The sequence below is a fragment of the Onychostoma macrolepis genome, chromosome 05 (assembly GCF_012432095.1).
Source record: "Onychostoma macrolepis isolate SWU-2019 chromosome 05, ASM1243209v1, whole genome shotgun sequence".
NCBI classification, from domain to species: Eukaryota; Metazoa; Chordata; class Actinopteri; order Cypriniformes; family Cyprinidae; genus Onychostoma; species Onychostoma macrolepis.
This window is the reverse complement of record NC_081159.1, coordinates 10,066,739-10,081,397: the sequence shown is the minus strand read 5'-3', so window position 1 is coordinate 10,081,397 and position 14,659 is coordinate 10,066,739. Positions and strand designations below refer to the sequence as shown.

General features: G+C 37.4%; 1 protein-coding gene across 1 annotated transcript in view; it reads right to left on the bottom strand.

Moving 5' to 3' along the window:
• Positions 1-8,733, bottom strand: part of mef2cb (myocyte enhancer factor 2cb) — a 72,608-nt gene extending 63,875 nt beyond the window's left edge. Inside the window, exons 1-2 of the mRNA XM_058775602.1 lie at positions 8,538-8,733; positions 854-952 (exon numbers count right to left, since the gene is read on the bottom strand). The gene's annotated coding sequence lies outside the window, so the exon portion shown is untranslated. The remainder of the gene's footprint in view (positions 1-853; positions 953-8,537) is intronic.
• Between the last annotated feature and the right edge of the window lie 5,926 nt (positions 8,734-14,659).

The window sequence follows — 14,659 nt, the reverse complement described above, 5'->3', positions numbered from 1 at the left end:
AACTCAAGCACTATATAGAGCGATAATTTCTCCTAGCACTAGATTCATATAAACCTGCATAGATTAGTGCCCTCTCACAGCCCAATCTTCTCGCCATATATTTAAATGAGCTTCCTTCTCACTGAAGATAAGTACTGTAACACATGCTAAACATGAATAAATCACAGACAGATCTGTCCCACCATAAAACAATTTTAACGCATCTGAGGAATCAAGAGATGATAATCAGAGAAACCTTGGTTGCTATCACCAAAGCCCTCCATGCCAAATACCACCCCTTGAATGTTCAGAAATAATTCACGTTTAAAGGTTGATAAATGAACAGAAACTATCATATTGGTGTTTTTTCAGTTCCCTGTCTTAAAGTGGTCATCTGAATTTCTTCATGTCGATATTTCATTGCTCCATGAAGCTATTGCCTTAGAATTAACCTTAAGCACCACTTGAGTCACTGACAGACAAACCAGAGGTAGAGGTAAAACATGAAATCAGTTAATGAATTAATAAAACCTGCTAATCTGCCTGACAGACTGTAACTGGACACAGCAGTATCAGCTTCCGTGGGAACCCACTTCTGGGTCACAAGACACTGTAATCTTGAATTGCATTTTTATTGGTAATTTCAATATCTCGATCAATACAGCTTCGGTTCCACCAGCTATATGATAGCACATGCTAAGTTTCATCAGATTCTCTGATTCACCATATATTTACATGGACATTTCCTCACATTTGGCCAGTCAGCTATATGAGTCAATGAAAATGTCTTTAGCCTCAGGATCAGTAGGCCACAGTTTCATTTTTATTAACTGTTATGTCTATTTGAAAAGTATGTATATTATGTTATACCCACCGTGTTCACAATTGCTTCAGTTCTTCCAGCTCAGCACACAGTTTTACCAGGAAGACCCTCTTAGGTTTCACAGTGCGGTTTTGTTTGTTTAGTTGGCACCTGGTGAAGAGACACAAAGAGAGAGAAATTCTTTCTGTGTTAATAGCTATATCTAGGCACAGTGTTCAAGATACACTGCATGGCTGGGGGAACTACAAAAGGAATAAATAAATATATAAACAATGTTACTGAGCTGCCTCTTGCATATTCATGTCTTAGGTAAACTAGATAAAGAACAGGAAGAGAAACAAAAACAACAGTAACTACAGCAACTATACCGTATATCAGTGATGGTGACCTGGCTGACTTAGATCTGCATAAGCATTTGCAGTTTTAACCACAAATAATCCATTACTGTTATTAGTTTTCTTAACCTTTATTGCACATTTGCAATAAATATTTACAATTTGTTTCCAGCCATTTTCTTTATATGGATAGATGTACACACATATTTTAAGATATTATATATATATATATATATATATATATATATATGAACATTTCATATATTTAAAAATATTTATATGTTTATTATTTATTTTACACATTTTAAATACATTTGATTTGATTTGATTTTGGATTGGTAAATTTAACTACATTAGTTCAGTCTGCTAAACATTGTGCAGTAGAGCTGACTAATGAGTTTGTTAAAATGTTAAAATTTGCCTGTTAGAATTTCCCCAAAGGCACTTTACTCTAATATCTCAAAAGGGGGTTTCTGTCAATGGAATCATAAAACTGTAAAGATTAGTTAGTTTCCCTGACCTAATTTACAAACAGAAAGACACATACTGTATACACGTGTATACCCAAATGAATTATTATCCCTTTTGTTTTCTTTGGCTGTCGATCGCTACTAGACTGTCGGCCCTGCTTGCCATCACTCAGGATCAACAATCCGATTTCCAGTAAGTTCAAAGCCACAAAGAAAGTGCCCAGTAGCAGTTATGTCATTTCGTATACACATACAAGAGGCTTTTCAGAGAAAGGTAATTTTGAGGTTTCGGCCTCATCTGTTCATGTTTGTAACGAGCAGATGTAAGGAGATGGAAGATAAATACACAATGTTAGCGGCTGACAACAATCCCGCCTACGTTGTTTTCTTTTCGGGAGCCCGGTAGTTACCCACGTGTGTCTTATTATCTTCAGTCAGACATAAGTAGCGTTCAGGAGGATAGAGGGACAAGGCCTCTATTTCATTTTATTTTAAGAGCACGATAAACATCAACACATTTTCTTTGGCAAACAGGAACAAGCAAGGCTGTTAGTGTTTGAGTGTGTGCGTGAGTATAAGTGTGTAATCTGTTGCTGATCACACTCATGTGAAAACACAATCTGGCTGTCAGAGCTGATAACATTGTCAAGTGCTCAAACACCAGCGCTGAGCTTTCACAGTGCATGAGAGCGCCGGGATGAGCCTGTCTCCCAAGTCTGGCCAGATCATAGATTCTTCTTTTCCCCTCCTCATTTTGTCAGTTTATTTTACTCCTCCCCTCTGCTTCCCTCTCTGCCACCTTCAATTTCACCCGTTTCCTCTCTTTCCTTCTTTCCTCTCCTAAACTTTGAAGTTTTAGATAGGCAGACAGATAGACACCGACAGGCAGGGAGAGGAAAAACACACTTACTAGCTGGGGTACTTATGCAGCACAAAGTTATGTAAGAGTCTCAAAATGGGTGTACAAATGGCTTTTTTGTTTTGGCTTCAGTTCAGCATGCATTTATGTCTCAATGTATTGTTCAGTTCCCTTATGATCTGTTTTTACATGTTGGAATGCCTTATATTTTAAAATTGTACATTTAAATAATCTAATAATATAATATAATTATTAACCTATTTATTAATACAAAAACATTTTTCCCCTAAAATTCTTGCTTATTCTTACCCTATAGTCAAAAGGCAGATATTTCAAGCAGGCATATATATATATATATATATATATATATATATATTACTTTAATATGATATATTATATACTTTTTTTTGAGAAATTGTTATCTATAAATCAATCAATTAATCCATCAGGAATACAGTTTCAAGATATTAAAAGGGCAGTGGGGTCTTTGAGATCCCAAAAGAGATATGATGGTTAAATTAAAACTAACATGACATGGAACATCTGAAAGCATTTTAAGCTACAGTAGCTGCACCCAAATGTATAAGACGTGTCTCTGCACGTTCACCTTTAATCATTCAGTATCATTCATTCATTTCATAAAGATCCTGCAGGCTAACTGAATTAGTGCCATCCTTATTTTTGGCCAATTTGGCGCAGATATTAAGCAAATGAATGCCCTGATTTATCTTCATCACACCAGCCATTTAAGATCATTTAAGAACAGGATTAATAGTTCTCAATAGAGGCTGATATCTCATCTTACATGAGCTCTGACCCTTCAAAAAGTCCCATTATACACATGGCTGCAACTTTCAATGGATCTCAAAAATAAAAAAGTGCAACTTTTTACCTTTTCAAGCATACATCTAACTTGGAAATTTCTAAAAGTGCATTGCTGATGAAATCATCACGGTTTGAGCCCTCACTTCATTGCATTTAAATAGCACCTGAGCACGCTAACACATATTGTGGTTGGAAGAAAACCGGTAGTGAAGTGTTGACTCGTGTGGGGACAAATTTGGTAATTTGCATGTTCTGTTGGGCAAACAGCGCGTGAACGCTACACCTTTGATTCATTATAGATGAACCACAAGCAGCACAACACGGTTAAGCCTTTGTGCAGGATGCTGCTGCTCTGGTTTCAGCATTAAAGCTGTGTGCTGGAAAAAGCCACCCCAGTTCCAGTTACCCTGCACTCTACTGAAGTCTTTATCTCCCCTGTCAATACACCTGTACTCTGTCCCACTTGCTAATAGAGGCCTAAATAGGAGTTAGTGTCAAATGACAGTAAAAGTTGAAAACTATATTTGTTTTAACTCCAAACATATATGAGCACAGCTTAAAGGGCAGTTTCTTGGAACAGTTCTCTCTTGACTTGTGAGTGAAATGTGCACCTGCAATACATACCTCTGCCAGCAGGGGCACACTAAGGCTTTCTCTCAGCTGAGTCAACCCTGTCCATCACAGCTAAATAACAAAAGAGTTTAACTGTAAGTTAAATCGAGGCAGCAACCAGCATATACTAAGCAGCATTATTGGAAGTAACATGCATAGAAATTAATTAATAAATAAATAGTCAGTCTCTTTATTTCAGAATTTAAATTTCTGAAGTCTGCTACTTCCTAAATTATTCTGTTGATTGGGTCACTTTCACATCTTTGTATATTTCACCCTTCAGCTCAAAGTTCCCTTTGTCTGTCTAATGTTAAAAGCTGGAAAAATAAATATATTAAAAAAAAAACACTCTAATGATTTTTCCTCCTTTGAATGGTGGAAACTAATTCACTCATAACCTCTGCGAAACTTGCACAGTTATTTCATTGTTTCAACATGTTTTTTTCACAACTGCGGCACTAAAAAAGATGCCAACATCACATTTTTCTCTCTCCAGCCTTAGAGTGCCAACCGGTGTTTCCTGAGCTTGTGCAGAAGTCGGGTCCTAACAGATGGTGGGCATTATGGACAGGCAATGGAAATTCTACCTATATTTTCTTACATTTATTTCAATATTACTGGTCATAATAGTTGCTTTACCAGACACTGTAGATTATCTGTGCGGGGGGTGGGTGGTTACGTACATGTATAAGTATGTCTGATGTGTTTTATTTCAGAAAACGTTTTTGTCACAAACTCTTATTAGACATCTGCAGTTCTTTTAAATGCAGTCTCTTTCATCCCTTCACTCTTTGTATGTGTTGTTCTCTCATTTATTCTCTCTCTTTCTAACAGCGTTGAAACTGCTGCTCAGCAACACTCATAGACACTTCAGGTGGTAAAGAAATCAAACTTGCTTTTACACTTTTAACTCTCTTGATTTCTCTCCTCAGACTCTAGTGGAAAAAAGGACCATTGTCCTCTTGACCTGAGACATGAACTGAGAAGCCCCTCTCTATGCCACATAAACTGCAGAATATACTGGATCTCAAGGCCCACAGTGGAAAGGTTGTGCTATTATAATGGCCTTACCCATAAATTACACAAAGCAACATTTTACAAAGCACCTTCAAGGAATAAGCTCACCTAAAAATGAAAACGCTGACATTTCTTACTCACCCTCATATCAGAACTCAGTAAAATGTACACAACTGTTCAAAAGTTCAGGGTCGGTTTAAATATTTAAATGGTTTGTATTATTATAAACATCTTCAAATGTGACAAAGTGAATTATTTTCTCATGCTCACTATTCACTTTCCGTGTATGGAAAAGACGACCTCGGACATTCCATTAAAATTCTCTTTCTACAGAAGTGAGACAGTCATGTGTGTTTTAAAGGAAAATAATGGTGAAAAAAATAATGACAGAATTTTCATTTTTGGTCAACTCCCCCCGAGGAGTTGTAGATATGAATGATTTTTAAACATCTCATCAATGTGAGCAATAAAATGTTCGAATGTCAAATTATCACTGTATTTGCAGGAAAAGCCACTAATTCACTACTTTGACTAAATGAAACGTCAGAGTTTTTAACGAGGCAGAAAGCCGCCCTCACACACACACTCGCAGAAGCTTCACACTGGAGAATATAGAAGCACAGGAGCGCTGAGGAGAGATTCTGGATGTACACATACCCGTGCAGCGCTGCTCTGCTGAACGGATGCCGCCTAAACCTCTTTGTGCCTGCAATAGCACCCCAGACTCATTCTTATTCAAACAAGATGAGACTGGAGGCAGGCAACAGAGATTAGCCTGAGATCAAAAGGCAGTGAAGCACTCGTGTTTTGTAGATTCAGACGGGCCCCATCCAGCATGTAAGATCCACGAAGGAGCAGAGCGCTGCGCCGATGCCACCCTCTCCAAGGGACAGAGAGGAGTAAGATGAGCAAAAAGAAAGAAAAGAGAATAAAGAAGGAAAGGAGCAACGACAGACGGCCAAGAGTACATCTCCTGTGTGAAATATTGGAATTAGTTTATGAAAAAGAAAGAGAAGAAAGAAAAAGTAAGCCGTCATTGCGAGCAATTATAGTAGGACAAAGATAATTCTCCCTTTTTTCAGTGCTGAAGAGAACTGTTTCCATGTGTATAATATGTCACCGTTTTCTGAGAATTTGTTTTAAATATGAAATACTCCTCTGACAGACAGTAATATGGAAGCATGTAACCTAAGAACATAGCATCTGGATCTGCAATATGCAACATAAGGATGGCGACTGCTGCGACGTCTGCGTGCCAACTGTGATTAATATAAATAAATGTGGGGGTTCGTTTCTCAACACCGTATATGTTTCGTAGTTAATGTAGACTTAATAGTGGCATTAGTGCACAGGTCTGTCTTTGTCACACCCTTAACACCGAGTGCTGCTGGAACTTCAGTTCATAGCTGAAGTCAGATCGCTTATGCTTTTAGATGCACTGATAAATACGAGGAAAAGCAAACAAGGCTGACTGCCATATTTGTGTAATTTCCAGTTAATTTGGGGCTATTATAGATTTTGCAAATAACACGGGAGCCTGCGGGAGGTTGGGAGAAGAGGACTAGTGCAGAAACACACACACACACACACACACACACACACACACAGAGAGAGACAGACAGACAAACCAAATCCTGACATAGCCACTGGCGAATAGACAGAGAAGGGTTCAAAAAGAAAAAGGTGCCTTCTCTACAAAGTGCACCACCTTTGCTGCGAGAAAACAACGCTCTCTCCCAACCACAATTCAGATCAAAGATTTGTATTTATTTATTTATTTTGGTAGCGAGAAAGTTTTTCAAATGACAAACATGGGAGCTTTGGTAAACTGGGTCAGAGCTGCCTTGCCTGTGTCTCCATGGGGTGGGTTGGTGGGGGGTGCGGAATGTCACACCCTGAACACCCAGGAAGAGAGGGATTAGATGGCAGAAAGCTTGTAAGTGATGCTTTCTTAAAAATATGCTGCCTCAGAAATATTGTTCTCAGAATGCAAATAAACTACGCTAGAGGAGGAGACAGATTGAATTGCGATTTTATTCTCAAAGGACTAAGCTGATGTCAAAACTAACCGTATATTGTTGAGGCTTAAAAATATTGTAAATATTTAAAGTAAATAAAAATGATTAAATAATATAAGAAATTAAACAAAAATATTCAATTTCATATGTACATTTTATTCTCAAAGGGCTGATGTCAAAACTAAGTCCTTATTGTTGAGTCTTAAATATGTATCTGTATACACACAGACACACACACACTTTTTGTGCAAAAAGTGGGGACATCCCATAGGCATAATGGTTTTTATACTGTACAAACTGTATGTGCTATTGCCCTACACCAACCCTACACCTAACCCTACCCCTTACAGGAAACTTTGTGCTATTTCAGATTTTCAATACACTCCATTCTGTGTGATTTATAAGCGTTTTGAAAAGTGGGGACATGAGGTAATGTCCTTCTCCTTGTAATACCTGTCATACCCTTGTCATTATACAAATGTATGTCACAAAAATGCACGCACACACACACACACACACACACACACACACCCATCAATAAAATTAATATTGAATTTAACATATAGGTAAATATAAATGAGAAAATACATAAGAAATTAAATACCAAATGTTAGATTTCATATGTAAATTTTATTATCAAGGACTGATGTAAAAACTAAATGAAAAAAAATGTATAAAAGATTGTCAAAACTTAGAAAAGATTGTAAATATAATATATATATATATTGTTTGTAAAACTGTTTATAGTGCTGTCTTGTTTACTTGTTTATAATATAATGTAAAGTAAATCTATCTATCTATCTATCTATCTATCTGTCTGTCTATGTATCTATCTGAAGGATATTATTTTTGAGAGAAAAAAAACCCCCATCACATTCACCCATCTCTCTAACATGTCTTCATAATAATACAGGCATTTGTTTATTATACAGTATGTGATAACATTTTTCTTTACATTTTCTGAATGTCTCAAAATTATGAAAGGCATTTCTCAGATTTCTTTCTTTTTAAACACTCCACACAGATTCCCGAGTTCTCATGTGCAAACTTTTCAAACCATTCAGACCGCTTCTGCAAGGGTAAGCTCACCAATTCCCCCGTTACTTCAAACTTAAACTAGCACTGTCAAACTTGTACTAAGGCCTGAGTGATGCAAATTGATATTGATTCTGTCGTGGCAGCTAGCTCAGAAGTGAGAAGAATCTACACTGTGCTGAGGCTTAGAGATTTCCCCCATGCTTCATTTCAAACCAAGCAAATAGTTGTTGGATTCAGTAACCCTAAACAGGAGTAATAATTTATTCTGACGTTGAGGAATTAGAACAAAATAAAAGCACCAAATAATCTCTGTGATCATTTCAGTTGTAGATTACCTACACAAATTAGTACAAATCAATATGTGTATTACTAGCAGTTTTGCCATTTCAGACTTCACAGCTCACTATGTTTGAACTGAAATCCCCTCACAAATGAAACATCTGTCTCTACAACATACTATGCTCGGCCATTGTGCAGTTCTCAATTTTTCCACAGACAGATTTTTCGGTTCATCACATGAGGGGAAGGAAGAAGGGAAGAGCTTGGAAAGGAAAAACTCACCGGTGCCGTTCTTGTGCTTCCCCAGGAAGTCACACCCTGCAGCTCCAGCTGTGGGCCAGGTTAATCAAACGGTTACAAAAAATTTCAAAGTCAGTAAAAAAAATAAAATAAATTTAAATTAAAAGAAAAGAAATGCCCTGCACTAATAAAGCCAGACCAGCTGGCTTTGAACAGAAACCCGATGTGGGTTGTGTTGCCCCGCAAACTCTCTTGGATATGAAAAGGTTGTTATGCATACACACAGAAATGAGACACTTGTTCCCTAAACACACACCCCCATGAAAAAGTGGCCCATAAGATTTGTGGCATAAGTATTTGGCAGTGCCTGATCTCCACCTGTTCCCGTCTCTCCAGGCTCAGAGGTAAATTTAGACTTGAGAGACATCAGTGACACTCAGACCTTTGTCATTGCTAGAATTGCTGTCCCAACTGTCATCAAAAACATCAAACAAAATGGGACAAGCCTTACATAAGAACATGCGTAAAACATCTATCTATCTATCTATCTATCTATCTATCTATCTATCTATCTATCTATCTATCTATCTATCTATCTATCTATCTATCTATCTATCTATCTATCTATCTATCTATCATTTTAATTATAAAAGCATTGTGAGAGTGTTGAATAAAAGCAATTGATCACCATTTTTTTCTGTACGGTTAAAATTCACACCACACACATTAAACGGACAGCGACACAACGTGTATTTTCAAGAAATATTTATACCAATCCAATTATGAATGATATTTTAACCTGGAATAGCGCAACTACAGGGAAGACAAGCATTTACCGCTTCAGAAGTGTATTCCCAGGGGCTCACGGAATTCCATTCTCTTAGTGACATCACATTTGTATTGACCCTGTTTATAATATCCTGAGGATATTTGACCTTTAATGGGAATGGGTTTTGGTAAAAAGGAATGAGTTCATCATAATATAGCTAATGGGGATTTCATTGGAATGGGACACAAAAATATGACAAAAAGCAGTAAAAGTGTTTGCTTACTGTAAAAACACTGCAACAGGATGTAGCCGAGGTCAGTCACAAGGGAGGAGGAAACTATTAAGGGGGAAAAAAAAGCATAATTATCCCTTACTGTACAGAGCACTCGGTAACAAAAGCATAATTTGTTTATAATTGCATTTATTATGGGCCCTCCCCACTTATCTTAACTTAGTTACGATACCATGCCTCATTCAGCATCCAGAGCGACAACCTGGAAAACTGCACTTCTGAGTCAGCACACCTTTCTCATTTTCTCCTTCTTTGCTGTCTCTCTCATCTGCTCACTAAATTACTCACAGACAGTTGTTTCCTATATTTAATAAACTAATTTTTAAGCTGGAATGTCTCTGCTGGCCAGGGAATGCACTGTTAGAGCGCTCAACGCTGGACGCAAGCTGCGTGTTCCAGCGGCAGCAGCAGCATGCAGGAGTCTGGCTGTCTGTGCGGCTCTAGAGGAAAGAGGACCAGTGTGGCAATACACAGCAGCAGAGACGCCCCAACCATCAACCACAGGAGCCAGCCCGGCTCCCCCCATGAGGCACGCTGACTGGACCCAAGTGTGTGTGTGAGAGGGAGAAAGAGAGAGAGAATAAGAGTAGGATTTGTCCGATTTTTTTTTTTTTATATGTATATTTTAGTGTGGGAAGTATGTCTGTACTTTACACTGTGTGTTTTGTTATCTTAAAGGTGACAGAAGACTAACAGGAAGCCCAAACGGCATCTTTCCTGAGGCCGCGTGCCTTGTTTTCTTTCAGCCTTCAGTGCAATTTCAATTTTAGTTTAGTCGTTGACAGCACATTAACAGTAATTATTTTGATGAATCTACTAACAGATTAATTTTTTTCTGTAATTTGTTTTTATAGCAGTTAGTACTTCAGAGCAACAAAATAGCTCCAGAATATATATATTTTTAATTAACTCCAATAAAATTGCAAAAAAAATTATAAAGAATGAAATTTAAAAATCTATATTTAAAATGGTTTTAAAAAGAAATGATCTATAAAATATGTAAATTAAAAATAATTATTTCTGCATCAAAACTCTTATCTCACTGAAAGTGATTGTTTACCACAAAACATAGTGCATAACTTCTTTCCCACTGAAACAAAGTTTTTGTTTTTTTGTTTCTTTTTGGTCCCACTTTATATTAAGTGGCCTTAACTACTATGTACTTACATTTAAATTAATCATTTGGCACAATGCACTTATTGTGTACATGCATGTTTTTTTCATTGAACATATCTTTAAAAAATACCTGCATGCAATTTACATCTGTAAATAATTTCTGTAATTACATTTATAATCACACTGTTGAGCCATCTCTTACACCTTAACCCACCCTTAAATCAACCCAAACCTGTCCTTAACCTTACCCATATCCCACCTCAATAGCAGCAAAAGTGTTTTGCAATACAATATGAACACAATAACTACATGGTACTTATTTTTTGATATAAGTAAATAGTAGTTAAGTCCACCTAATATAAAGTGAGAACTTCTATTTCATACAATCAAAGTCAACGGCCAACAAAACTGTTTGGTTGCCAGCATTATTCAAAATATCTTATTTTGTGGTACAAAGTCATACGAACAAAGTCAAGGCTTGGAACAACAGGAAGGAGATCAAATGATGACAAAACTTTAATTTTAGTTTACCTTGTATTGCCTTGTCGTATTAACTTGTTTACCACAATGTAAATTTATAATTTATTTCATTCTTTAAGAAGTGTTTTCAACTGGAATTGTTCTGTGTTCTCTGGGCTAATCAAAATCTTTAAGCTATTTCATTATTTTGAATATCCCAATCAAAACAAGCCATAACATATGTTAGGCACTTCTCTGCTAACTCTCAGCAACTGTGTCTTTGTGTTGGAAATTCCACTGGTGGTCTCTATATCAACGGTACTGAGTGGCGTGGGCAGGTTCGAGTCAGCCCTCTCCTTAACACAAGGTCGCTCTGTGTGTGTCCTACCCTGGAGACTGAGGGGAGCCCACGTTTAACATGCATATCCATCCTTTCATACGCATGCACTCGCACACATATGTGCGCAGTAAGCACACTAAGCACATCACATGTGCTTTCTAGAAAGTTTTGATTAACTTTTAGCATGAATAGATCTGATGAAGTACAGAGAAAAAAGGAGGAGGGGTTGGGGAGGGTCTGGAGTTGGAGAAGGCAAGAGCTCTAGACAGAGCGAGGGAGAGAGAGAGGTAGAAGTCTGTACACCTCTTTCCAAAAACAATATTTTGACTGAAAGGTTAGCCATCTGGATCTTCTGAACGCAGGATTACGGCTGGTGCCTCAGCTTATTTTTTCCCCTATTACCACTCTGGTTGCCACAGACACAGCCACTAGCTTGCATGGAGACCCTCTATGATGACAACCACCCTGCTGCTGCATGAACAGCTCTCCAATCTACTAAGGGGAAACAATGGGTTATCTGAGTATGCTTGAAAATAGACTACTTTGGATACATGGAAAAGTATTCAAGAACAGTTTTACTTCACTGGCTTACATTTCTATACAGAACCTTGGTGGGTTCCGCACGAGCTCAGAATATGCTATTTTGCACGTATCAAACTCGGTCAGTTGCATCCTTTTGAATGTTCCTAAAACAAAAGGGTGCTCAAATTTGTTGCTCTTAATAATAGATAGATTTAATTGGACAATTACAGTTCTCCACCAGCTTCACATAAAAAAAATAAAAAAATAATAATGACTGCAAATGGTTTGGACAGAACAGCAAACAAATGTGTTTTGGAAGCTGCAGGTTCATTGTTATTATTTTAACTCGGCCTGCTTTTAATTAAACTACATACTCTGTTGTTTGCATTATCTCTTTTTTTTATTAATCTTCCTATTTAATTTATGCAATTAAATTTTATTTATTTTTATAATGAAGAATAAAAATAAGCATTTTCATATTCTTTCAACGTCTAATTTAAAAAAAGGCACATAAAAATATATTTTGTTTTCAATTCTTCATACGCATCTCCGTCTCCTCAGTGCTTACAGACCTCGAACCCAAACGCTCTGGTGGGTGTCCATGGCAACCTGAGAGCGCACTCAACCCCATTCATTCTCTGTCTGCTTCACTCAGTCTCCGAGTTTCTCCGAGCATGCCCTGAGCGCTGTGAAAGTGGCAGCTTTTATCTTCTAATTAGATGGAAGGAACTTACCTCAAGGTAAGAGCAAGTGGAGCAAGACCCCGCACGGCCCTTTCATCCAAGTTATCTCTGTACTATATATCTGATTCATGAGCCGGGATTAATTCTAAAGACTAAATTTAATAAGCCAGGTCCCATAATGGGACTTTATTTGTCATAGATCGTTCATATAAAATGGATCTCACTTTCCATAAATGCGATGAAAAAGAACAATGAGCAAATGACATTTTTGGGAGGGCGATGGAAACAAACACATCTCACCCAAGGCGAGCAGCTCAATGAGACCCTTTCATGCGCCCTACGTTGGGCGCCATATATATAGATGGAGTGCTTACATATGTACATCCCTCTGTTTCTCTTCAGCTCGCTCTCTCTTAACAGCTCTGTCTCCACTCGCCGAAAAGCATGTGACAAGTAGCACAGATGGAGTGTGAGGAGTGAGGTCTTCTCGGGTCCGTTTCATGGCGCATTTGGCTGCGCCTTGCAGCTGATGATTTAGGTGTCATAATAGATGTTCCCATAATAGCTCTTAATCCAACGGACACTTCCAGAGCAGCATCCTTCACAAAGCTCTCTCATTCCATCTAGAGTGAGTCAATCACCAGCCTCAGGCATCCCTTTTAAAGTGACAACTAGTCCAATCAAACGGCCTTCTCAGTATCACTGATTTAAAGGACTTGTCAAACATATTAGCAGCTAAGTAAAGAGTAAAATTGGCAAACTGTTTGATAACGTGAATCCCGTTCACTAAAGCTCCTGTGGGTAAATTGGGCTGGATTTTTAAAAGAGTTCCTCAATTAATGTTCATGCTTTGAATTTTAGTGATTGTCACTTGAAACATCCGTAAAAATGGGTTTTAACCTGAGGGATGTTTCTATTGCCACATCTCTGTCCTTGACTAAGTCTTGGTGGCAGATTGTTTGGGGTGCAAGCCAAGGAAAACCTATACAAAGATGAAGTCCAGGTCTCTTCTTTTGTACAAATTTAGCTCTTGTAATCATGTAGACAAAACAACAGCCCAGATGAATGTGATGTTGTTACGATTTGTGATGGGGGTATGCTTAGCATCTTTTAAAGTTTAGATAAGTAATTTGTCAACTTGATCCCTGTTGTTGGCTACAAATGTATGATTACTCTTAGTGATGTGATACGCATTAAAGATGTACTTGAATTAAAAATGTTTGGTAACACTTTATTTTAAGGTCTCTTAACTAGTTGCTTATTAGCATGCATATTACTAGAATATTAGCCATTTATTAGTAGTAATTAAGCACATATTAATACCTTATTCTACTTGACCTTATTCTACATTGATAATCCTACCCAGTACCTAAACTTAGCAACTACCAACTACTAACTATTAATAAGCAGCAAATTAGGAATTTATTGAGGGAAAAGTTGTAGTTAATAGTGAATAAGTGTTCCCTATTCTTAAGTGTTACCGAATGTTTTAATCCAGAAGAAATAGTTGAATGGGCCTATATAGCATTGAGTACATGATACAACAACAGAAACCAGAGGATTGTCATAATGTTATCCCCAACATCAGGAAGGCACAATAAAAACATCAAAGAACGCAAAAATTGTAACAAAGTGACGTAAACTGTATATTTACTGTCACATAGAATTAAATGACTGATTTTTGTCATCCTTTTCTGGTGATATTTCTAAATGAAAGACATTCCAATAACCCCAACTTTCTTGGACAGCGTTTCAGGAAAATAAAAGTGAAAGCCCAACATTTAGTGGTATTCAGCAACTTGAGTCCATTTGTGTGGCCATGAATAAAGATTACACAATTTTGAGCAACAACTTATGCTGTAAAATGGAAAATTCAGTAAGATTTAGATTAAACTTGGCGATGGATGGACAATACGTGTTTCATTGCTTGAATTTGCAAACTGATATTCCAAGGATTAAATGGGTGCAAAGAGACAAAAAAAG